Source organism: Bufo bufo, chromosome 1 (assembly GCF_905171765.1).
Source record: "Bufo bufo chromosome 1, aBufBuf1.1, whole genome shotgun sequence".
NCBI lineage: Eukaryota > Metazoa > Chordata > Amphibia > Anura > Bufonidae > Bufo > Bufo bufo.
Window position 1 is genome coordinate 612,992,065 of NC_053389.1, and position 27,167 is coordinate 613,019,231.

A 27,167-nucleotide genomic window follows, 5' to 3' on the forward strand; every position below is an offset into this window, starting at 1 on the left:
AGATGTTCCCCAGATATGATCCCTGGTTTTATTGGAGGTAGGACTGTGGTTTCCCAAAGAGGCTTCTACAGTAATTTCTTCCATGAGGCAGTAGAGTCTTGTTGATCGCTCTGACCCTGTCCAATAAGTGCATCCAGTATCAGAGCAGTATCTCAATGCATGCTCATTGTCTAGGGACAGCGGCTTTGCTGCAATATGCCCACTTTTAGTTGGATACTAATTTGTAGATTACAAGGGGATCAGGGACACATAAATGGCTACTGTGTTGGAACAGATCCTCTTCATTGCAATGTTATCATTCGTGCTGAGTCCTGCTGATCTGTCAGTGAAGCCTGGCCCGGAGAATGCATAGAACATGAACTTGCGAGAGATGTTTTATGGTGGATTATCTTTGCCAAATATAAAACTGTATTTTATAGCATTCCAAATTAAATTTTTAGTTGGATGGTGTGAATTTTTTGTGGAAAAAAAGTTGCTGCTTTGAGCAAATTTTTCAGTTTCTTGAATTTAGTCAATTGCCACATGCAGTATTTAAGTTAATTGCATTAGCCAAGGTACCCAAAGCAGTTTTAAGGTACTTTTATATTGATGATCTATCCTCAGAACAGGCCATCAATATTTGGAACCTACACCTCCCACCCCCACCAATCAGCTGTTCTGCAGCTTTGTTCCTGCTGAAGTGAATAGAAGCAGCGATGCAATATCCAGCATTGTTCACTGCACACAATGGACGGAGCTGTAGTTACAGCGCCAGAGCTACTGTAGAACAGCTGATTGGTGGGAGTGCAGGTTGACGGACCCTCGCCAATCAGAGTTTGATGGCCTATACTGAGGATAGACCATCAATATAAATGGACTGGAAAACCTCTTTAAGGCCCCTTTCACACGGGCGAGAATTCCGCACGGGTGCAATACGTGAGGTGAACGCATTGCACCCGCACTGAATCCGGACCCATTCACTTCAATGGGGCTGTGCAGATGAGCAGTGATTTTCATGTATCACTTGTGCGTTGTGTGAAAATCGCAGCATATTCACGCAACGCATACCCAATAGAAATGAATGGGGATGCGTGAAAATCGCATAGCATCCGCAGGCAAGTGCGGATGCAATGCGATTTTCATGCATGGTTGCTAGGAGATGATGTTGGTAGAAGTCAATTTACTGTATTATTTTCCCTTATAGCATGGTTATAAAGGAAAATAATAGCATTCTTAATACAGAATGCTTCCTAAAATGTTGTTTGAGGGGTTACATTTTTTTTTTATAATTAATTCACCTCATCCACTTGTTCGCGCTGCCGGCATCGTCTTCTTTCTTCATCTCTCAGGACCTGCAAAAGGACCTTTGATGACGTAATCGCGCTCACCATGTGGTGAGCGTGGTGACGTCAGCTCAGGTCCTGCTGAATGAAGATAGAAATCTTATATCTTCATTCAGCAGGACCTGCGCTGACATCACCGCCCTCACCACGTGGTAATCCATTTTTTTGACAGGATCCAGTAAAAAACGGATCCTGTTGCATCAGTTTTTTCAGACGGAAACAAAAGTGCTGCATGCAGTGGCTGCACTTTCATTTCTATGGGACTTCCAAAAATAGCCAAACAAACTGCTCTTTTTGGCAGTCACCTAGAAATAAATGGAGGGTGGCCACACATGCGCCCGCTCTTTTTCATTCTGCAGGCTCGGTTTTAGAGATAGCTGCCGGTCGCAAAGGTGGGACCTGCAGCTATCAGACATTGTGGGCATATCCTAGCGATATGCTCCCAATGTACTAGAAGACACAACCCCTTTAAAAGAATTAATGGAATAAGAGGATTCTTAATTTTTATCCCCATTTGTTATAATTATAATGTTTTTAAAATTAATTTTGATGTTGAATTTTGGGTGAAGAAAGAGATATATTTTTGGGTTGGAAAACTGTTTTTTTTTCCAGATATTACTAGGGTTTGCAAGCTTATTGGAAAATGGTGGAAAATAGTGTTTTGTAATAGTTTTATCGGAAATTCAAGATTTTTTTATTTAGTGCATTAAAATGTAAAAAAACTGTCTCAAAAATTTACAGGTATATGACAAAAGAATAATTTTTTTAAGTTAGTGGTAGAAAAAATTAGAAGATGTACTTGGGACAAATGAGGTGATCGGGCTGTGATTGTAAAAAATGGTATAAAAAAATTAAAATCATTGTTTGGTTCAATTTAATATTATTCACAAATTACACTATACACCACTTTTTTAAATGTAAAGATGTTGGGAAAGGGCAACATTTCTCAAATTTTTGGGAATTCTGGAATGCAACTCATTTGAAACGTGGGATTTTAGGTAATACTTGTATGCTTAATATAAAACCAGAACTTAAGAGCTCTTTCTGATAAGGTGTCTGTTTTTAGCTCGGCTGGCAATGCTCAGGATTTGGCCTTTGGAATTGGTTCCATCAAAGGAGAACTGGTTGAATACAGTTAAAAAGACTTCTGAACATGAAAGAATCCTTTTTACTGCTACAAATCAACTGGGGAGATTTTATAAGATCTGGGATCAATGGTTATAGGTCTTATCCTTTTTTTTACATTTTTTTGAGTGTCCTTTTTCCCCCTCTTCCCTTCTGTCATGTCTGGAGCTACTAGGAAGGGGGGTTGGGCGGTGTCAGGTGTTCATGGGTATTTTATATCTTTAATTTATTGTTTGTATTAAATAAAGATTATTTTAATGTAAAAAAAATTGAGAGGTCTGGCCTGGGATCAAAAATAATTTGAAGGGTCTGGTATAGAGTCTAAATTAATTTTAGAAGTCTATGATTCAACTTAATAAAGGGGACTGGGCATCTGAACTAAATTTATGGTTTTGTGTCAGGATGGGTTTCATAGGATTGAGGTTCTGGTCTGGCATCTGATTAAGTTTAGGGGTTTGTCCTAGAGTCTTAATAATTTTAGAGCTATGGTTGGGGTCATGATTAATTTTAACTGTCTTGATGTACATAGTTCTACAAAGTTTTCAAAATATTAACTGTTGAAACAGGTTGTCCACGTTTTGTTCTTTGTATGTTTCTAACTAAGCAACTGTAAATGGCTTTCAATTCACTTCTACAGTGGCCCTGTTCGACTAGTTAGCTGCGCGTCACATGACCTATGATGTCAGCTTCTCTCCCTGCTTTGATGACATTCACTGTGATGGATGTGCTGGTTGGAGTGATAAGCCATGCCCCCTCTGCACTGCCCGATCTGCTAGCTGAGCTGACTGTGTCTTCCCTCCCACTGGATTTTTCAAGCCACTTAATAATGTATTGTTATTATCCATGTTGCCTCCTTTGCTGGCTGGATTAATTTTTCCATCACATTATACACTGCCGGTTTCCATCGAGATGACCACCTTCCAATCCAGCAGAAGTGGCCGTGCTTGCACACTGTAGGAAAAATCACCAGCCTATGTGTACTCCCACTGTCCCAGCCTCCAAAGGCTGATGCTTTTTCCTACAGTGTGTAAATACAACCACCAATGAGGAATTACAGGGTGGTCGTAACCATGGATATAAGCAGTGTATAATGTGATGGAAAAATGAATCAAACCAGCAAAGGAAGCAATATGGAGAATCACAATACATTAGTAAGTGCCTTGTATTAACTTTCTCCACATGATAAATGCCATTTGCTGAGGTCAGACAACCCCTTTCACCCCTTCTACCATCATCAGTACAGACTTAGGGTTGGAGGCTCTGACTCAGGTACTAAGCAGCTGCAGGGTTGGCTCTTCTCCAGACATTGAAGAGACAAATGTGCACAGGATCCTCCCTCAATCCTCACTCCTGCAAAGGCAGAACTGACAAAGACTGGAGGGGGTCTCTCCTCTGTACTCTTCTGCTGGCTATGAGAAAGTGTCTGCAGAGCATTGCCCAAGAACAGGTAGGGGGAAGATCCTGTGTGTATCAGCACTGTCACTGTACTGTATAGCTGCGACACATACAATATGAGTATACCAGCAGGTATGGCAGCACTTTTCTTCACTCCCTTTGAAGAGCAGGGGGAGGGGAAAGGCAGTCTTTGTTGACAGTCAAAAATATTCATGAGAGAAACCTCAGAAATTGTTGTTACACACCCCACAGCTCTGCAACTGCATGTCAGCAAAGGGCCAGAACAGAACTAGGTACATGAGCAAATATTTATATCTTTTTGCCTAAAACTTGCTTAGCTTATGTATATATTGCTGACCATCAGATTTACAGTGCTTTTTTTTTTACTTAACTCTGACAACCTTTTTAACCCGTTCGGTACCAGCGAAAGGCTAACACAGCGCCCGCTCGCTCGTTAAGCGGGCGTCATGGCCGGCAAGCCTCGGCTTTAGATGCTGTGATCAAGTTAGATCACGGCATCTAAATGCGAAAAAAAACAAAAAAACGGAAGCGCTTCCTACCGACACCCCCTCCGGACAATGGGGGCATCAGTAGTTGCACTGAACACTATCAGCCTCGCTGACGAGGCTGATAGTTTTCATGCTGCAATTCTTATTTTGGCTACTAGATGGCAGGCCAAGATAAGAAATTAGCAATTTTCAGTCCAAACCCCATTTTAAAAATCCCTGAGAGTACAAAATGAAAAACATAATTTATATATGTAAGCTTCAAAATCATCACAATTATTTTTTTTAAATATATATAAAAAAAATAATTCTAAATTTAAATCACCCCCTTTCCGTAGAATTAAAAAATAAATACCTTAATAACAATAAATATAAACATCATGGGTATCACCCATAACGCCCATACTACTAAAATATGATTTTTTTTTCCAATACGGCGAATGGCGTAATGGATAAAAGGGTCAAAATGGCTGATTTGCCATTTTTTCACAGCTTTTCTTACCCAAAAAAATGTAACGTACACTCCCAAATGGTATCAATAAAAACTACGGATTGTGCTGCAAAAAATGAGCCCCTAAACAGCTCAGTAGACATAAGTATAAAAAAGTTATCGGGGTCAGAATATGGTGATATAAAAACTTATCAAAGTTTTATTTTTACACTATTTAGACATAAAAAACCTATACAAATGGGGTATCGTTGTAATCGCACTGACCCAGAGAATGAAGGGCATGGGTCAGTTTTGCCGCAAACGAAACACCGTGGGAAACGCATTTGGAATTTTTTTACCACTTCCCACTACATTTTATGTCATAATTAATGGTGGCATTAACCTCTTAAGGACATAGGGCGTACAGGTACGCCCTTGTGCCCTGGTACTTAAGGACACAGGGCGTACATGTACGCCCTGTGTATTTTCGATCACTGCCGTGCGGCTGGCAGTGATCGGAGCCCGGTGACTGCTCAAATCATTGGGCAGGCACCTAGGCTAAATGCGCGGGGGGGTCCCGTGACCCCCCCATGTCGGCGATCGCGGCAAACCGCAGGTCAATTCAGACCTGCGGTTTGCTGCGATTTCTGCAGTTTCTGGTCCCCGCGGGGATCAGAAACTTTATATGCCTAAAAAAACGTTTTATTCACCCCCCCTGCACCCCCGAATGATTTTATGGTGGCGGGAGGTGCAGGGGGAGGGTTGCGGGCGGTGTAGGCGGTGCGGCAGACGGGATCGCGATCCCCCGCCCGCCTCCCCTTGTATAATCGTTGGTTTCTAGTGGGTATACCAGGGTGCCAGCACATTGCTGGCACCCTGGTATAAATGGCTGACATCTGCGATGCGATGTCAGCCGTTTAACCCTTTCCATACAGCGGTCCGTACGGACCGCTGTATGGAAAAGGTTAACAGCGCAGGGAGCTCCCTCCCTCTCCCATCGGGGGGCTGCTGTGCCTTTGCAGCCCCCCGATGGGGAGGGAGAGAGCCCCCAGACAGCCCCCCGACAGATCCCCTCCTTACCCTTCCCCGTCTGCGAAGTTCTGACCAGAACTGAGCAGACGGGGAAGGTTCCCATGGCAACAGGACGCCTCTCAGGCGTCCTGCTGTCCATGGTGCTGAACAGATCTGTGCTAAAAGGCATAGATCTGTTCAGTGTAAGTAAAATACAGTACAGAACAATATATATTGTACTGTACTGTATTATACAGACATCAGACCCACTGGATCTTCAAGAACCAAGTGGGTCTGGGTCAAAAAAAAGTGAATAAAAGTGAAAAAAAAGTAAAAATCAAAAAACACATTTATCACTGATAAAAAATGAAAAAAATAAAATTCCCTACACATGTTTGGTATCGCCGCGTCCGTAACGACCTGATCTATAAAACGGTCATGTTACTTTACCCGAACGGTGAACGCCATAAAAATAAAAAATAAAAAACTATGATGAAATTGAAATTTTGCCCACCTTACTTCCCAAAAAAGGTAATAAAAGTGATCAAAAAAGTCGCATGTAAGCCAAAATTGTAACAATCAAACCGTCATCTCATCCCGCAAACATCATACCCTACCCAAGATAATCGCCCAAAAACTGAAAAAACTATGGCTCTTAGACTATGGAAACACTAAAACATGATTTTTTTTGTTTCAAAAATGAAATCATTGTGTAAAACTTACATAAATAAAAAAAAAGTATACATATTAGGTATCGCCGCGTCCGTATCACCCGGCTCTATAAAAATATCACATGATCTAACCCCTCAGATGACCACCGTAAAAAAATAAAAATAAAAACGGTGTAAAAAAAAGCAATTTTTTGTCATCTTACGTCACAAAAAGTGTAATAGCAAGCAATCAAAAAGTCATACGCACCCCAAAATGGATGCCAATCAAACCGTCATCTCATCCCGCAAAAAATGAGACCCTACTTAAGATAATCGCCCAAAAACTGAAAAAACTATGGCTCTTAGACTATGGAGACACTAAAACATTTTTTTTGTTTTAAAAATGAAATCATTGTGTAAAACTTACATAAATAAAAAAAAATTGTATACATATTAGGTATCGCCGCGTCCGTGACAACCTGCTCTATAAAATTACCACATGATCTAACCTGTCAGATGAATGTTGTAAATAACAAAAAAAAAAACGGTGCCAAAAAAGCTATTTCTTGTTACCTTGCCGCACAAAAAGTGTAATATAGAGCAACCAAAAATCATATGTACCCTAAACTAGTACCAACAAAACTGCCAACCTATCCCGTAGTTTTTTAAAATGGGGTCACTTTTTTGGAGTTTCTACTCTAGGGGTGCATCAGGGGGGCTTCAAATGGGACATGGTGTAAAAAAAAACTGTCCAGCAAAACCTGCCTTCCAAAAACCGTATGGCATTCCTTTCCTTCTGCGCCCTGCCGTGTGCCCGTACAGTAGTTTACGGCCACATATGGGGTGTTTCTGTAAACTACAGAATTAGGGCCATAAATAATGAGTTTTGTTTGGCTGTTAACCCTTGCTTTGTAACTGGAAAAAAAATATTAAAATGGAAAATCTGCCAAAAAAGTGAAATTTTGAAATTGTATCTCTATTTTCCATTAAATCTTGTGCAACACCTAAAGGGTTAACAAAGTTTGTAAAATCAGTTTTGAATACCTTGAGGGGTGTAGTTTCTTAGATGGGGTCACTTTTATGGAGTTTATAATCTAGGGGTGCATCAGGGGGGCTTCAAATGGGACATGGTGCCAAAAAAACAGTCCAGCAAAATCAGCCCTCCAAAAACCAAACGGCGCACCTTTCACTCTACGCCCCGCTGTGTGCCCGTATAGTAGTTTACGGCCACATATGGGGTGTTTCTGTAAACAGCAGAGTCAGGGCAATAAAGATACAGTCTTGTTTGGCTGTTAACCCTTGCTTTGTTAGTGGAAAAAATGGGTTAAAATGGAAAATTAGGCAAAAAAATGAAATTCTTAAATTTCATCGCCATTTGCCAATAACTCTTGTGCAACACCTAAAGGGTTAACGACGTATGTAAAATCAGTTTTGAATACCTTGAGGGGTGTAGTTTCTTAGATGGGGTCACTTTTAGGGAGTTTCTCCTCTAGGGGTGCATCAGGGGGCTTCAAATGGGACATGGTGTAAATAAACCAGTCCATAAAAATCAGCCTTCCAAAAACCAAACGGCGCACCTTTCACTCTACGCCCCGCTGTGTGGCTGTACAGTAGTTTACGGCCACATATTGGGTGTTTCTGTAAACGGCAGAGTCAGGGCAATAAAGATAAAGTCTTGTTTGGCTGTTAACCCTTGGTTTGTTAGTGGAAAAAATGGGTTAAAATGAAAAATTAGACAAAAAAATGAAATTCTCAAATTTCCTCCCCATTTGCCAATAACTCTTGTGCAACACCTAAAGGGTTAACAACGTATGCAAAATCAGTTTTGAATACCTTGAGGGGTGTAGTTTCTTAGATGGGGTCATTTTTGGGTGGTTTCTATAATGTAAGCCTCGCAAAGTGACTTGAGCCCTGAACTGGTCCCTAAAAATTGAGTTTTTGTAAATTTCTGAAAAATTTCAAGATTTGCTTCTAAACTTCTAAGCCTTATAACATCCCCAAAAAATAAAATATCATTCCCAAAACAATTCAAACATGAAGTAGACATATGGGGAATGTAAAGTCATCACAATTTTTGGGGGTATTACTATGTATTACAGAAGTAGAGAAACTGAAACTTTGAAATTTGCAAATTTTTCCAAATTTTTGTTAAATTAGGTATTTTTTGGTGCAAAAAAATTTTTTTTTTTTACTCCATTTTACCAGTGTCATGAAGTACAATATGTGACGAAAAAACAATCTCAGAACGGCCTGGATAAGTCAAAGCGTTTTAAAGTTATCAGCACTTAAAGGGACTCTGGTCAGATTTTCAAAAAATGGCCTGGTCCTAAGGTGTAAAAAGGCTGTGTCCTTAAGGGGTTAAAAAGTACAACTTGTTCTACAAAAAATAAGCCATCGAACAGCATTGTGAACGGAAATAAAAAAAAGTTATAGCCCAAGGAAGATAGGGAAGAAAAATGAAAACGAAAAAAGGAAAAAAGCTCCGGTATCCTAAGGGTTAAGGAGGGAGTCTATTTTCATTTTTGGATTTGTTGTTTTTCCTCCCCATAGTCTAATAGCCTTAACCTTTTTATTTTTCCATTCACATAGCTATATGAGGGCTTATTTTTTGCAAAACAAGATGCATTATTTTTATGACACCTTTTAATTTACCATGTCTTGTATTGGAAGATGGTAAAAAAAACTCTTTGTGGGGTAGGATTGAAAAAAACACAAAAACAAAAAACACAATTCTGCCAAGGTTTTTGGGGTTTTGACATTATGACATTCAATGTGTGCTAAAAATTACATGACAAGCTTATTCTGCAGCTCAATACAATTACAGTGATTCCAAACTTGTATAGTTATTGTTTTCTTACTTTAAAAAACAAATGAAAACCTTTTGAAAAATATTTTAGATTTTCCTAGCTATAGTGCTGGAAAATATAGATTTTATTAAGGACACGAGGCGAGCATTATGCGTTACTTTCTTTTTACTGAATCTGCAGCTAAAGAGTTAAACATTAATACATGAAAGAAAAAACTTGTTTAGGTACAACCTAGTGTGATTGGACATATGGTAACCAATAAGGATGTACCAGAAAGCATATAAGTAATGTGAGGACAAACTCCGCCCTCTTTCTTTAGTAGTATAACATGGATAAACAGTTAAATAATGAGGGTCACAGGAACAGGAATTTCTCTGCACCAGTTTATATTAGAACTCCGGGCATGGAGAGTAAATGGCAGGAATTCGGAAGATTCTCGTGGAATGCTTTTATTCCGAGGTCAGATAGATGACGGATATTTCCCAGAAGCTTGAATCTTCTTTTCTATTGTTGATAAGTTTAAAAAAATAAATAAATGAGATAAGCGTATAGGGATGGGTTAAATAGGGTGGGATAATGCTCGCCTCGCGACCACACATAGGTGTTCGTTGTGTGGAAAGGCTGGATAGAAGACGGAATTAAGGTTAGTTTTAGTTCGTCTAACTATAGTAAAATGTACACCGTTAGGGGAAAAGGATCTGTTAGAGATCTCCAGTGATTTTACATCAGAAACCCTTTTAATGGATATAAGACATAATAAGACAGTTAGTTTGAAAGACAAAAGTTTTAGAGATAAAGAGTCGTTATCTCCTGAAGATGATATGAGGTCCAGGACAACGTTAATGTCCCAAGTTGATTGGTATTTTGGCAAGGGGGGGGGGCGTCTGAAACGGATGCCCTTAAGTAGTCTACCGACGAGAAGGTATTTTCCAATTGGTAAGGATTGAATAGGAATATAAGATGCAGATATAGCCGAACGATAAAGGTTTATCATGCAGTAAGCTTTACCGGATTCAAAAGAAGCAGAAAGAAAATTTAAGATGTGGGTGAGAGGCATGTACGGGATCCAAGTCCTGTTGACTGCACCAATCAGCCCAAATTTTCCAGTCTGATCCGTAAGCCTTTCTGGTACCTGGAGCCCAGGCTTCAAAAAGGAGATCTTTAGTTGATTGAGAAAGGTTTGGGACGCTTTCGGAAGGCCGGAAATGAGCCATGCTACTAGAGGTAGTTGGTGAGACAGTATTAATGGATGTTGTTCGCCGGAAGGATTGAACAGCAGATCTGGAGAATAAGGGAGAATTCTTGGGAAATCTATAAGCATTCCCAGAATTTGGGGAAACCACGACTGGGTCGGCCACCAAGGGGTAATGAGGATGGTTGTTGATTTCTGAATAGAAATCTGAAAAAGAACTCTGGGAATCAGAGCGAAAGGAGGAAAAGCATAATTTTTGTCTGGAGGCCAAATTTGGAGAAAAGCATCCACTCCTGAGGTTTTGGGGTCGGTACACCAACTGAAGAACCTGGGTACTTGTCGGTTGAGGCGACAAGCAAATAGATCAAGGCGAATAGGTCCCTAAAGAGTATTGAGGATGTGGAAGATGGTCGGATTCAATTGCCAATCGCTCGCATCTATGAGATATCGTGAATTCCAATCCGTAATGGAATTGGATAAACCCGGAACATATTCCGCTTTGAGGACAATATGTCTGATCAGGAAAAAGTGCCAAAATTATTTTGCGATATTGGCCAATATTTCTGATCTCGTGCCGCCCAGGCGATTAATGTATTGGACGGCAGAAATGTTTTCCATCCGGATTATACAACACTGAGATCTGTTGGTTGCGAAGCTCTTGAATGCAAAGAATCCGGCTAGAAGTTCTAAGCAGTTGATATGTAAAGAAGCTTCCGAATGAGACCATTTGCCTCCTGTGGAATTGGAACCGCATCTGGCGCCCCAGCCGGAAAGACTGGCGTCCGATTCTATGATGAGGTCTGGAATGGAGTTGAAGATAGTCTTCCTGTTCCATTTTTGAACATGTTGAAGCCACCAAAGAAGTTCTTCTTTGGCGTCTGACAAGAGGGGAACCTCGTCTGAATAACCCAGACCGTTCTGAAAATGTTGAATTTTCAGTCATTGAAACGCCCTGTAGTGTAAAAGGGCTGGAAATATGGCCTAAATGGAAGCTGATAGAAGGCCGACTATAAGAGCAATGGTTCGAAGGAAAATAATAAGTTTGTTGAGAATCTAACGAATCTCTTTCTGGATTACTTTCAACTTCTTGGAAGGGAGGCTCAACATGGCCGATTGGGTATTGATCATAAAACCCAAAAATTCTACCTCTTGGGAGGGAGTTAACACTGACTTCTCGTAATTGATGAAAAATTCGAGGTCCGTCAAAAGAGTTAATGTCCAATTCATGTGAAGAAGTGCTAGTGATATGGAATCTGCCAGGATCAGAATATCGTCCAAATATATAATGAGGCGTACTCCATGGGAACGGAGGGAAGCTACTACTGGTTTCATTAACTTGGTGAAGCACCAAGGGGCCGAAGAAAGGCCGAAGGGAAGGCAGGTAAACTGCCATCTCTGACCTTCCCAAACGAATTGGAGAAATGGTTGGGAAGAAGGATGGACTGTTGATGAGAACATATTCCTACTACTTTACAAATCATTAGTCAGACCACACATGGAGTACTGTGTACAGTTCTGGGCTCCAGTGAACAAGGCAGACATAGCAGAGCTAGAGAGGGTCCAAAGGAGGGCAACTAAAGTAATAACTGGAATGGGGCAACTACAGTACCCTGAAATATTATCAAAATTAGGGTTATTCACGTTAGAAAAAATACGACTGAGGGGAGATCTAATTACTATGTATAAATATATCAGGGGGCAGTACAGAGATCTATCCCATCATCTATTTATCCCCAGGACTGTGACGAGGGGACATCCTCTGCGTTTGGAGGAAAGAAGGTTTGTACACAAACATAGAAAAGGATTCTTTACGGTAAGAGCAGTGAGACTATGGAACTCTCTGCCTGAGGAGGTGGTGATGGTGAGTACAATAAAGGAATTCAAGAGGGGCCTGGATGTATTTCTGGAGTGTAATAATATTACAGGCTATAGCTACTAGAGAGGGGTCGTTGATCAAGGGAGTTATTCTGATTGCCTGATTGCAGTCGGGAAGGAATTTTTTATTCCCCTAAAGTGAGGAAAATTGGCTTCTACCTCACACGTTTTTTTTGCCTTCCTCTGGATCAACTTGCAGGATAATAGGCCGAACTGGATGGACAAATGTCTTTTTTCGGCCTTATGTACTATGTTATTGTGAGATAGGCATCCTTCAGGTCTATTTTTATTAACCAATAGTTTTTTAGTAAAAGGTCGCGAAGTAAGTGAATCCCTTCCATTTTGAAGTCTCTGTACTGTATGAAATTGTTTACTAGGCGTAAATTTATTACTGGGCGGAATCCGCCTGTCACGGCTTGCCCAGTGAATGTGTGGAGATCTGCCAGGCTGGCTGCACATGTCTGACTCTTCTCTTTGTTTTGTTTTGGGTTTGAGCTGGATCCACCTTCCCTCAGGTGTACTGGGCTAGTGAGGCTATTTATTCCTCCTTCTCCCAGTGGCCTGGTTATAGTTCATTCCTGTGGGCTTTGGATGTGTTGTGGATCGTCTGCTCCAGTTCAGCTCAAGATAAGTCCTCTCTGTTTCTTCCCTTGGTGTCTTTTATCTAGGCCTCTAGGGAGACGCTTGCTTCCTCCTGTTTGAAGAAGCAGGTCGCCTCTTCCATTTTCCCTACTGCTCAGCGTTTGCCCAGGGTGTATAGACTTAGGCACGAGGGCATGTGCATATCCACCATAAGGGTATGCACATGTGCACAGCAGTATAGGGAAAGCCTTAGGGATTGCTAGGAGGTGACCCTTTTCTCCCTAGCTTTTGGGCCTAGTCAATTGTTCTGTTTGCTTTCCCTGTGTTTGGTTATTTCCCTGCTTACCTACCTACCGTGACATTATAACCTGCCATAAAACTGTCATTTCCCTGCTGTTTGCGAAATGGAGGCTTTAGATGCTTTGGTTGATCGCATACAGGGATTATCGCTGGAGGTTGCTGACCTCTCCGCAGTTCTGTTGCACAGTGTCAGAATGCTCTGGCGTCGTTGGAGGAAATCAGGTCTGCTTTGAGACTAAAATCACTCTCCCTGATAGGTTCTCAGGGGGTGGTGATGACTTTATTTGGTTCAGGGAGTCCTGCAGGTTGTATTTTCATCTGCGGCCAATTTCATCTGGTGACGAGAACCAAAGAGTGGGGATCATTATATCTCCGCTCAAATGGTACGCACAGACCTGGGCTTTTTCTCTGTCAACCGATTCACCATCCCTCCGGTCGGTGGATGAATTTTTCAGAGCCTTGGGCTATGCAGAAGTATATTGCCGAGAGTTTTGCAAAGGGACATATTAGGCCATCCAAGTCCCTTGTGGCCGCCGGCTTCTTTTTTGTAAAAAAGAAAGACGGATCCACGTGTTTGGATTTCCGGGAATTGAATCTTATTACGGTCCGTGATCCGTATTCCCTTCCTTTGATTTCTGATCTATTTGATCAAATTGTCGGAGCCAAGGTGTTCTCCAAGTTGGATTTAAGAGGAGCCTATAATTTGATCAGAATAAAGGAAGGAGATGAGTGGAAAACGGCCTTCAAATACACCCGAAGGTCATTTCGAGAATCTTGTCATGCTCTTTGGTTTAACTAATGCACCAGCGGTCTTTCAGCGATTTGTCAATGATATTTTCCATCATTTAGTGGGAAGGTTTGTTGTTATTTATCTTGATGACATACTAATTTACTCAACCAATTTGGAGACCCATCAGGATCACGTGAGACAGGTGTTGTCGATCCTTCGGGAGAATAAATTGTATGCAAAATTGGAAAAATGTGTATTTGCTGTCCAGGAGCTACCGTTTTTGGGATACCTGCTTTCTGACTCTGGTTTTCGTATGGACCCTGAAAAGGTCCGGGCGGTACTGGAATAGGACCGGCCTCAGAATCAGAAATCTCTAAAGCGGTTTTTGGGTTTTACCAATTACTACAGAAAATTAATCTTGAATTATTCCACCATTGTGAAACCTTTGACAGATATAACTAAAAAAGGCGCCGACTTCTCTGTCTGATCGGATGAGGCATTACAGGCCTTTTCTGTTATTAAGAAATGTTTTGCGTCTACTCCCATTCTGATGCAACCTGATGTGTCTCAACCGTTCATCGTGGAGGTTGATGCATCAGAAGTGGGGGTCAGAGCAGTTCTGTCGCAGGGTCCATCCCCTAGCAAATGGCATCCGTGTGCTTTTTTCTCAAAAAACTCTCCGCCGCTGAAAGAAATTATGATGTAGGAGATAGAGAATTACTGGCCATTAAATTGGCCTTTGAAGAATGGCGTCACTGGTCTGGTTGGAAGCGGCTACTCATCCTATTACGGTATATACTGACCACAAGAATTTGGCTTACCTGCAGTCTGCTAAGCGCCTGAATCCTAGACAGGCTAGGTGGTCATAGTTTTTTACTAGGTTAAATTTTGTGGTCACCTTTCGCCCTGGGGTTAAAAACGTCAAGGCATATGCGTTGTCCCAAAGTTTTCCTGGGGAGGGGGGGAGTGATTCGGAGGATCCCGCTCCGATTTTGGCTGATGGTTTCTGCTCTGTACCCCGAGTTGGAGGTGTTGGGGGTGCAGGAGGAGGCTCCTGATTCCTGTCCTCCAGACAAGTTGTTTGTTCCTGCTTAACTGCGATACAAGGTGTTCAAACATCATGATACGGTCCTTGCGGGACATCCTGGAAGCAAATCCACCATAGATCTTATTTCCCGGAGATTCTGGTGGCCAGGGTTGCGCAAGGGTGTGGAGGGTTATGTGGTAGCTTGTGAGACCTGTGCACGGGCGAAGGTGGCTCACACTCGGCCTTTAGGATCCCTTCTTCCTTTGTCCATCCTGTCTCGTCCTTGGACGCATTTGTCCATGGACTTTATTACCGACTTACCGAGTTCCTCTGGGAAAACTGTGATTTTGGTGGTAGTGCACCGCTTCAGTAAGATGGTCCACTTTGTACCATTGCCTAGCTTACCCAATGCCAAAACTCTCGCTCAGGTTTTTATTGATTACATTGTAAAACTACATGGCATTCCCTCTGATGTAGTGTCTGATAGGGGGACGCAATTTGTTTCCAGGTTTTGGAGGGCGTTTTGCTCTCCTCTGGGAATTCAACTGTCTTTCTCTTCGGCTTTTCATCCCCAGTCGAATGGTCAGACAGAGCGCACTAACCAAAACCTGGAGACCTATTTGAGGTGTTTTGTTGCTGAGAACCAGGATGACTGGTCCTCGTTCTTGTCTCTAGCCGAATTTGCCTTGAATAACCGTAGACAGGAGTCCACTGATAAGTCGCCATCTTTTGGCGCATATGGTTTTCACCCACAGTTTGGTACTTTTTCTGGGACTGGATCTTCTGAAATGCCAGAGGAGAGATTCTCTTTTGCCTTGTCATCTATCTAGTGGAAGATCCAAGTTAATTTGGAAAAGATGGGTGAAAGATATAAACGGATGGCTGACAGGAGACGTATGACTGGTCCGGACCTGTGTGTGGGTGATTCAGTGTGGTTGTCCATTAAAAACATTAAGCTCAAGGTACCATCTTGGAAACTGGGTCCAAGATTTATTGGGCCTTACAAAATCTCTGCTGTGGTCAACCTGGTGGCGTTTTGTCTGGATCTTCCGCAGACCTTGAAGATCCATAATGTGTTTCACAGGTCCTTACTGAAGAAATATGTGGAATCATCTCCATTGCGACCTCCCCCTGTCCTGGTGGATGGCAATTTAGAGTTTAAGATCTATAGGATTCTCGACTCACGTGTTCTTCAGGGTTCCCTCCAGTACCTAGTGCACTGGAAGGGATACAGTGCCGAGAAAAGAATGTGGATTCCGGCTTCTGATGTTAGTGCTAGCCGCCTGGTGAGGGCCTTTCACAGGGCTCACCCGGATAAAGTTGGTCAGGGGTGTCCGGAGGTCACCCGTAGAAGGGGGGATACTGTCACGCCTTGCCCTGTGAATGTGCGGAGATGTGCCAGGCTGGCTGCACATTTCTGACTCTTCTCTTTGTTTTGGTTTGAGCTGGATCCACCTTCTCTCAGGTGTACTGGGTTGATTGTTAGCGAGGCTATTTATTCCCCCTTCTCCCAGTCGCCTGTGCGGGTTATAGTTCATTCCTGTGGGCTTTGGATGTGTTGTGGATCGTCTGCTCCAGCTCAGCTCAAGATAAGTCCTCTCTGTTTCTTCCCTTGGTGTCTTTTATCTAGGCCTCTAGGGAGACGCTTGCTTCCTCCTGTTTGAAGCAGGTTGCCTCTTCCCCTTTCCCTACTGCTCTGGGTTTTCCCAGGGTGTATAGACTTAGGCACGAGGGCATGTGCATATCCACCATAAGGGTATGCACATGTGCACAGCAGTATAGGGAAAGCCTTAGGGGTGTTGTGGATCGTCTGCTCCAGCTCAGCTCAAGATAAGTCCTCTCTGTTTCTTCCCTTGGTGTCTTTTATCTAGGCCTCTAGGGAGACGCTTGCTTCCTCCTGTTTGAAGAAGCAGGTTGCCTCTTCCCCTTTCCCTACTGCTCTGGGTTTTCCCACGGTGTATAGACTTAGGCACGAGGGCATGTGCATATCCACCATAAGGGTATGCACATGTGCACAGCAGTATAGGGAAAGCCTTAGGGATCGCTAGGAGGTGACCCTTTTCTCCCTAGCTTTTGGGCCTAGTCAATTGTTCTGTTTACTTTCCCTGTGTTTGGTTATTTGCCTGCTTACCTACCTACCGTGACACCGCCGTCTTTCTTCTTGACCAGAAACAGAGTGCTCAGAAACCCAGAGGAATGCGAGGGGATTTGAATTATTGTCTGTTTGGAATATAATTCATTGATTTCTAGATCTATTAATTATCGATCTTCGGTCGAAAATTGTATGGGATGAGGGAGGTGTGACTGTATTGGATAGGACACAAAGTCTATTTGGAAGCCCTGGACCGTATTGAGGATCCAGCAGTCTGTAGAAATCATAGCCCAATGATGGATAAAATGTCAGAGTCTGCCTCCTAGGGGAATGAGAGAAGAATGGAGTGAGTGTAGACTTACCTAAGCCAGGTGTTCCTGAGCGTGTGAAACCGCGTTGTCCTAGGCCACGCCAGGATCGTCCCCGATAGGGGAAGAACGGTGTTGGTAGGTTACTTGGAGTGGTGAATGCTGTTCTCTCAGGTTGGTAGGAACCTCTGTTATTATATTTCTGGTATGCTCGGCCGGGAAAGCGGCCCCTACTTCCTTTCCCGGCCCGAGAAAAAACCTTATTCTGAAATACCTTCTTCAGGCTGGTTTGTGTCCAGTCAAGAGAGGGAAATAATCCCACATATTTATTAATCTCTTTTATGAACGGTTCTCCGAAGAGAGGGCCGTCTGTGGGAAGTTCTGGTTCTGAAGTAACTAATTGGGACAACTGTGGGTCCAAGCGCATTAGTACTGAACATCGTCTTTCCGCACAGAGAGCGGCATTGGCGTTGCCAAACAGTACCATGGCTCTTTGAGCCCAACCTTTCATGGTAGGTATATCAATAGCAGTTCTAGAGACTGCTGCCTCTTCAGTCAAATTAAGTATTTTGGTAAGAGGTCCCAAAACATCCAGGAGCTTATCTTGGCACACTCGAAACGAGCGATCTATCCCCTTCTTGGTTTTTTCCCCCTTATTTTAACAGGTATTTGATAAGAATGCCATCTATGTGGGGAGTAGCAGCTGTGTTTCCCAGTAATGTAGGTCGTGGGCATTCAGCCTTTAATTTATTTCTAGAGGTACGATCTAGCCCTTTTTTGATCCATAGGGAGATAAACTGTTGGACCTGTGGATTAGGAACCCACTCTCCGGAACGGGGATGTTTAATTAAGGAGGGGTCAAAATAAGGAGTCCCCATGCCATCTAAAATTAGGGATTCTGACAAAGGAGGATCTTGAGAGACATTTTCATCATAATCTGATTCTTCTCCCAGGTCATAATAGCCCTCATTGAAAAAAATAAGGGGTTGGGTCAGCACAACCTGCTGCAGGTGCACACCACTATGGCGAAATACATATACAAACGGAAAATGCAAATGTGATCGCACACTACATCCAGCACTCTGCCCTCCATGCTGGATGAGACATTGGTTTATATTTTGGCCAAAGCATAGTAAGCCACTCACCGCGTCAAGGCTGTCTCATGAGTGGTCCCTAACTCTTGTTCCTACCTGTTCATGGGCCATGACAGCCACATAAAATCCAGGGAATGCAGGTCAGCATGCAAGCCAAGTACACTTTGCTTGTAACCCCGTCCGGTGCCATTACAGCTTTCATCGGATCCAGGGATGCAAGTACCAACATGCATGCTGAACCTACCATATACTTCTCCTGGAGCCAGATGGCTAATGGTAGGTTCTATACAAGCAGACTCAGTTTTATACTGACTTTAAAACCAGCCTCAAGGACAGATTAACTGGTCAGGTGTGCAATGACTCCAAGGAGATCGCCACGCCTCCAATATATACTACAAAGAAAAAAATAAGGGGTTGGGTCAGCACAACCTGCTGCAGGTGCACATCACTATGGCGAAATACATATACAAACGGAAAATGCAAATGTGATCGCACACTACATCCAGCACTCTGCCCTTAACCTGACCAGTTAATCTGTCCTTGAGGCTGGTTTTAAAGTCAGTATAAAACTGAGTCTGCTTGTATAGAACCTACCATTAGCCATCTGGCTCCAGGAGAAGTATATGGTAGGTTCAGCATGCATGTTGGTACTTGCATCCCTGGATCCGATGAAAGCTGTAATGGCACCGGACGGGGTTACAAGCAAAGTGTACTTGGCTTGCATGCTGACCTGCATTCCCTGGATTTTATGTGGCTGTCATGGCCCATGAACAGGTAGGAACAAGAGTTAGGGACCACTCATGAGACAGCCTTGACGCTGTGAGTGGCTTACTATGCTTTGGCCAAAATATAAACCAATGTCTCATCCAGCATGGAGGGCAGAGTGCTGGATGTAGTGTGCGATCACATTTGCATTTTCCGTTCATAATAGCCCTCATTGTCTGAATTATCGGACTGATCTAGAGAAGACCTGTCCGAAGACTCCATATAAGAGTCTGGTTTAAGTCTTTTAACGGCAGTCCGAGCCCGTCTATATGTATCGTCCTCACGGGCAGAGGGTCTTGGATGCATAGCATGAGCATCAGTATGGGTACTGCACAATTGTCGTGAGTCGTCATATATTGCTTGACCTTTCCCTGTATGGGCAGACTTAGTCTGTTTGTTGGGAATATGGTCGTCACCCAGTAAATGCCCGTTTGAGGGCAGGTTTATGTGATATTTTAAAACCTTTAGCCAAATAGGTGTAGAGTCAGTTGTTAACCAAAGCACCTCAGATGGGGTTTGTGGTGTAATTTGAGGGGATTTTTAAGGTTCCGATTGGGCAATTGCCATAGCGACAGACCTGGAAATTGTCTCTTGTACAGATGACATAGCTGAGCGCATAGCCTCCTGTACAGAGCGTGACACAATGTCACGGATGAAGTAGGGGAGAACACCAAAACACAACAAGACGGAAGGGAAAAGACACTAGGCCTCACCGCTAGGGAAGGAAAAGGGTCACCACCTATGAAACCCTGCTCCTGGCCCTAACTCCTATCCGTATGAGCCAACCCAGATGGTAGGAGGGCTCATACTCCGGAACCTCAGGAGCCCTACTAACCCTCAGATGCCCTAGACTTATGACAGGGCAGAGACAACCCGCTCCTTCCCTGGTGAAGGAACCAGCGTCTCACTGAGGCCTAGTAAACAACAGAGGGGGGGGGGGGGGGAATAAAAAACACAACAAGCGGAACACTTAACTTCTAAGGATGATGGATGATCAGGACTTCAACTAGAACCACACTCCAGCTCTTCCAACACCAAATGAAGCTATCCAGAGCAAGGAGTGATGGGTGGAGTCCAACTAAATAGGGGAAGGTAAAAGTCACATGATCCACACCTGAACAGGAGGTGTGGACATACAAGCAACACACAGACAAAGTGAAACCAAAAGATGCTGTCAGATCACTAATGAGCAGATAATCTTTCAGATCTTCTCAAACCTGTCACTGGCGTGACACACAGACTGGCTAACTAAATCTTGGATTTGGTCTCCAGACATAAAGTCTGTATCTTTATCTTGATTTGGGGTAGACATGACTGAAGATATAAAATATATAAGAGGCAATGTAGCCACAAAATTTCACAGTTATAGTGAGGTATTAAAGATAGAGAAATTAACTATCTGTAAAAAAGATATAATATATAAGTGAATACATAAAATATTTTCCACGGAATGGAAGCCCACGGAAGCACTACGGAGTGCTTCTGAGGTGTTTCTGTCCGTGCCTCCTCACCGCAAAAAAAAAAAAATAGAACATGTTCTATTTTTTTACGGTGCAGACGGATCACGGACCCGTTCAAGTTGAATGGGTCTCAATCCGTCCCGGCCGCCGCACAGATATTGCCTGCGCATTGGGGACCGCAAATTGCGGTCCCCAATGCACGGAACGGCCGCACAACGGCCGTGTGCATGAGGCCTAACAGAGATCTATTAGGATGAATGGGATTCAGATGCACTCCCTGCTGAGCTGTGCTTTGTGCACAGCTTAGCAGGAAGCTTACCATGGCAGGCCTGGGAACCTTCAGCAGCTCCAAGGCTGCCATGGTAACCGATTAGAGCCCCGTAATTTCACTGCATGGTCTCCAATTGGAAGGCAGAGGGAGCCCCATCCCTATGCCTAACTCCACAGATGCCTAGATCGCTTTTGAAAGTGGCATCTGAGGGGTTAAATGACAGGGTTCCCCATCATTGTGGCCAGATGCCTGCTGTATTATACAGCAACCACCCACTGTGTATGGCGCAGGCTCACAGCAGCAACCCACTCCATACGATTCAAGGCGCATAATGCCGTACATGTACGGCATTATGCGTAAAAGGGTTAATGAGACATCTTTATTATTGCTTTTCAACTTGGACTTTTATCTGGCTGCAGACTTATGCAAGTGGACCTTTACTAAGGCTGGCTCAGTACCCCTGTGTGAAAGGTTGGCCTGTCCCATGTGCCTCATATAGCCAGCAACATTCTGCAGAACTTTTCTGACTAAGCTGTGTACAGAGATGCACACCTTTTAGTGGGAAACAGTGTTCAATGAGAAGTTAAGTATATATGTGTCACAGTGCACATATATGCATGATTGTAGATATATAGGTTTTTCTTATGTCAAATATATTTTTTTTATATATAAAAAAAAATATTTTTACAGTTTTTTAGTCCCCTGCACTATTCACAGTAATATTTCTGTATTGCTGTGAACAGTTATGTTGCCAACATTCTATTACACCTTGCCAGAGGAGGCGTGCAATAGGATCAGTAACATACAAAGCCTGGGGCCTTCAAAAGGCCCACGACTGCCACTGCAACTATCAGCACCTTATCACTGTGCTGCAAGGCGAGGCAGTAAGAAAAGAGAAGGAGCCCCTGCTCAGATGCCAGGGTCGCTATTGACTGCAGCATTTGAAAAGGTAAACGGCAGTGATCGAAGTTATCACCGATCCCGTTTGCTGCGGGTGTCAGCTCTCACTTCTGTCATGTATGGAGCAGGCACAGCTCATGAGCTCGCACCATACACTCCTCACACACCTCGGGTACACAGTTATTCCCAAGTGCACAAAAGGGGTTAAAGGGAGTCTGTCACCAAGCATTTCAGTATGAAATTAAGCACAATACCTAGTAGGCATTGGTGAGCATATTACAGTAATAGCCTCTTTTATTTTCCCCTCTGTTACTGCATTTGCTGAGAAAAAGACATGTATACCCATATGCAAATAAGCAGTTAAGTGCCCAAAGGGAGGACTGAGCCCTTCAATGCACCCTAGCTCCGCCACTCTCCTTAGCCCACCCCTTTATTGCATGGATGTTTGAGAGAGCCAGGCTTCTGAATCTGTATCTCGTCTGTCCCTGAAATTTCATGCTTGTCCAGTGCATTGTCCCTGCTGGGCAGAAAAGAAGAAAACTGCGCTAAAGATGAAAGAAATGGCAGCTTTTTTGCCAGATTCCACCAACATCGTATGGAATATTAAAAATTGCAATTAGAAAGTACAACTTGTCCTATAAAAACAAGCCATTATACTACAAAAAATAATAACATGTGTACAAAAAATAATAACGTTTTCGCTCTTGGAAGGCAGGTAGTAAAAAACTATATTTATAATGGTTCCATCAGTTTCTACTCCACCAGCAGACTGGAGTGGGCTTACAACTTTTTGTGTGACATTTTAAAATGCCACTAATGCTAAATCTGGTTAAAAATGTACTCTGCCCAAAAATATCTGTGCACCCTTTAGTAAATAACAAATGCTGGCAATAAGGGTCCATTTACACGTCCGTAGTGTATTGCGGATCCGCAATACACCCGGCCGGCACCCCCATGGAACTGCCTATTCATATCCGCAATTGCGGACAAGAATAGAACATGTTCTATTTTTTTCGGGAGCCGCGGACCGGAAGATCGGGGCCGCGCTCTGGAAATGCGGACAGCACACTGTGTGCTGTCTGCATCTCTTCCAGCCCCATAGAGAATGAATGGGTCCGGATTCGTTCCGTAACATTGCGGAACGGATCCGGACCCATTCTACATGTGAATGGACCCTAACACAAACTACATTAAAAAGATTGCAAACCTACATTTATTGCAAAACATGCTTCACTGATAAAACAGTAAATAATATTCTACTCTTCCAGCACAAAGTATTTCATACATTACCTCCTTAACCCCTTAATACAGTGGTCCAGTCCTGTCCGACCAAGGGTGGGGGTGATGCTCACCTGATCCCCACCACTGGATCCGGTCAGTTGGGCTCCCAGGCAGAGGCACAAGTGACTGCTGTAGTCAATCACAGGTTACAACAGTGACCTGATCTTACCTAGGCTTATTTGGTGCCTGGGTAAAAAAAGTTAGCACTCAAAAAACTTTTTAGTGGCAAAATAACCACAGCCTCGAACAGCCCTCTCCAATTAATGCTAAATGACCAATCTATTTAAAGGGTGAAACCCTGTCTAGTTGATTGATAAGCAAAAGTTTTATAAGCTGTAACGGTATTACCTGTTTTAATTGTTGTAGAAAGCTATGTGATTATTGTTTACACCACGTGAAGAGTTGAGTCTATGAATGAATGAATGAAGCAGTTGTAGTTTGCCACTGGAGATAATTGATCAGGTGACCGGAACTGGGGTCATGTGAGAATTTTATGAATGAAAAAGAGGTACATTTAGTAGGAACATCGCAGTGTGAAAGCGCATACAAGAGAGAAGGTTAATATAAGTTGTTTCATGTTGTATATACATATGGTTTTAAAAAAAGTATGGTTTTATGTATAGAGACAGTTTTATGGAACTGTTTTAATTTTGAACAGCGATAAATGCAGATTAAGAGGGCAGGATGCATAATGTGACGCCCTGCCTTTAAATACCACACCTGAGAGGGGTAGTATTATCGCCGCTGACAAAGCTGAATGGCAAAACCTAGGTCGGGTGGATGCATGAGAAAAGCTACTTTTTAGCAGTTTTTATTGTCCATCTTGTAAGTATAATAAACACGTTTTGGAATTGATCCCTTGTGGAACTTCACTATTGTGCACCTAACTTCTTTCCAGGATTTGGGCGTTTGAAAGTGTGCTTTATGTCTGGATTCTGATTGTGTGGTTGCATTGTGAGAAACCTTTGACCTGGAGAACTGATTCCTGATTGGACTTGACAATTGTTGGCAGCGCGAACACCTCTATTTTAGTTTTGGCTATTTAAAGTAAAGATCAATGACCACCAATAAGACCAATATCAGCTGATGCCCAGCTATCTCAGACTCCTAAAAGACAAATCTGGCTAATTACAGAGACACACATGCCTAGGGCCCACATTGTTTGAGAAAGATGTGTTGTCATCATCAGTCATCCAACTTTCGCAGATAGACATTGTTATCAGAATGTGACAGTAAAGTGGTCTGCAGCACATCTCATTTCTATGCTGCTTCTTTGGTATGAGTAACCACCTACCTAACTGAAAGTAATGCCGCTCTAGATGCCCCCACCTTAATGATCAACATTGATTACTAAAGCCTTATGTCTGAGGGTGCTGCCACACATTCACTTTTTGAAGCCAAACCAGGAGTGGATTCAGAAAAGAGAAGGAGTAATATCTGCCTTTAATATTCCTTCTCCTTTTATGATCCACACCTGATTTGAAATTCAAAAACTGCATCAAGACACCTGAACGTGTGGCAGCACCCTTAGGCCCCTTTCAGACGGACTCGCAGCGCAGCACCTGGCCAGACCTTCCAGCTCTGCTGGGGTCGCATAACATTATATTGATTTATGATGCTATGTAACCCTTAGGCCCCTTGCAGACCAGTGTTCTTCCCGCAGCGAGTCTGCATCGCAGCACCCGGCCTGACCTCCCAGCACTGACGGGGTTTACATAGCATTATATTGATTTATGATGCTATGTAGCCCTTACAGTAGCAGCATTATGCCAGTGTTATCCAATACATTCCAGAACTGTAAGGGTTACATAGCATCATAAATCAATATAATGCTATGTGACCCCCGGCAGCGCTGGAATGTCAGGCAGGGAGCTGCATTGCGGACTCGCTGCGGGAGGAACGCTTATCTGCAAGGGGCCTTAGAGGTCTGGAATATATTGGATAACACTGACATAATGTTGTCAGTGTTATCCAATACATTCCAGAACTGTAAGGGTTACATAGCACCATAAATCAATATAATGCTATGTGACCCCAGCAGTGCTGGAAGTTCAGGACAGGTGCTGCGCTGCGAGCCCGCAGCGTGACAACCGATCGTCTGAAAGGGGCCTTAACAGACTTATCAGCCACATTACAGAAAGCTAGTGCCCACCCAATACAGTATCGTGTGTCATCAGCTCTCTGTAGTACTACTGTGTATAATGGAAGGCAACATTCAGTGAGGCAGTGTGTCTGTCTGTTAGAATGCAATATTAAAACTTTTTTTTCTTCCAATATGTTGCCTTAATCCTGAAGTGCAGCGAGTCCCAAATGTGAAGTGGGTCGTATTCACAAACAGCCAAAATATTTCAGTGGACCGCGCAGTCTCTAACAGTAACCACTTCTTTCCAGTCATCCAACTTTATACACACAGGTAAAACATTATTTCCCACAGATGTCTTCCCACCACTAAGAGCCCTGTGGAATGCCAAAAACCGCACTGATAGTGAAGTATTGTGGCCACTATTCACACACATTTGCACAGATTATACTCACAAGCATAGAAGAAAAACGCAGGCACTGTATTAAACATAGAAACATAGAATGTGTCGGCAGATAAGAACCATTTGGCCCATCTAGTCTGCCCAATATACTGAGTACTATGGATAGCCCCTGGCCCTATCTTATATGAAGGATGGCCTTATGCCTATCCCATGCATGCTTAAACTCCTTCACTGTATTTGCAGCTACCACTTCTGCAGGAAGGCTATTCCATGCATCCACTACTCTCTCAGTAAAGTAATACTTCCTGATATTACTTTTAAACCTTTGCCCCTCTAATTTAAAACTATGTCCTCTTGTAGCAGTTTTTCTTCTTTTAAATATTCTCTCCTCTTTTACCTTGTTGATTCCCTTTATGTATTTAAAAGTTTCTATCATATCCCCTCTGTCTCGTCTTTCTTCCAAGCTATACATGTTAAGGTCCTTTAATCTTTCCTGGTAAGTTTTATCCTGCAATCCATGTACCAGTTTAGTAGCTCTTCTCTGAACTCTCTCCAAAGTATCAATATCCTTCTGGAGATATGGTCTCCAATACTGAGCACAATACTCCAAATGAGGTCTCACTAGTGCTCTGTAGAGCGGCATGAGCACCTCCCTCTTTCTACTAGTAATGCCTCTCCCTATACACCCAAGCATTCTGCTAGCATTTCCTGCTGCTCTATGACATTGTCTGCCTACCTTTAAGTCTTCTGAAATAATGACCCCTAAATCCCTTTCCTCAGATACTGAGGTTAGGACTGTATCACTGATTTTATATTCTGCTCTTGGGTTTTTACGCCCCAGGTGCATTATTTTGCACTTATCTACATTAAATTTTAGTTGCCAGATTTTTGACCATTCCTCTAGTTTTCCTAAATCCCTTTCCATTTGGTGTATCCCTCCAGGAACATCAACCCTGTTACAAATCTTTGTGTCATCAGCAAAAAGACACACCTTACCATTGAGGCCTTCTGGAATTTCGCTGATAAGATATTAAACAATATGGGTCCCAGAACAGATCCCTGAGGTACCCCACTGGTAACAAGACCTTGGTCTGAATATACTCCATTGACTACAACCCTCTGTTGCCTGTCCCTCAGCCACTGCCTAATCCATTCAACAATATGGGAGTCCAAGCCCAAAGACTGCAATTTATTGATAAGCCTTCTGTGTGGGACAGTATCGAAAGCCTTACTGAAGTCTAGATAAGCGATGTCTACTGCACCTCCGCCATCTATTGTTTTAGTCACCCAATCAAAAAAATCAATAAGATTAGTTTGACATGATCTCCCTGAAGTAAACCCATGGTGTTTTTCATCTTTCAATCCATGGGATTTTAGATGTTCCACAATCCTCTCCTTAAGTATGGTTTCCATTAATTTCCCCACTATTGATGTCAGGCTTACTGGCCTATAGTTTCCCGATTCCTCCCTACTACCTTTCTTGTGAATCGGCACAACATTTGCTCATTTCCAATCTTCTGGGACGACTCCTGTTGCCAGTGATTGGTTAAAGAAATCTGTT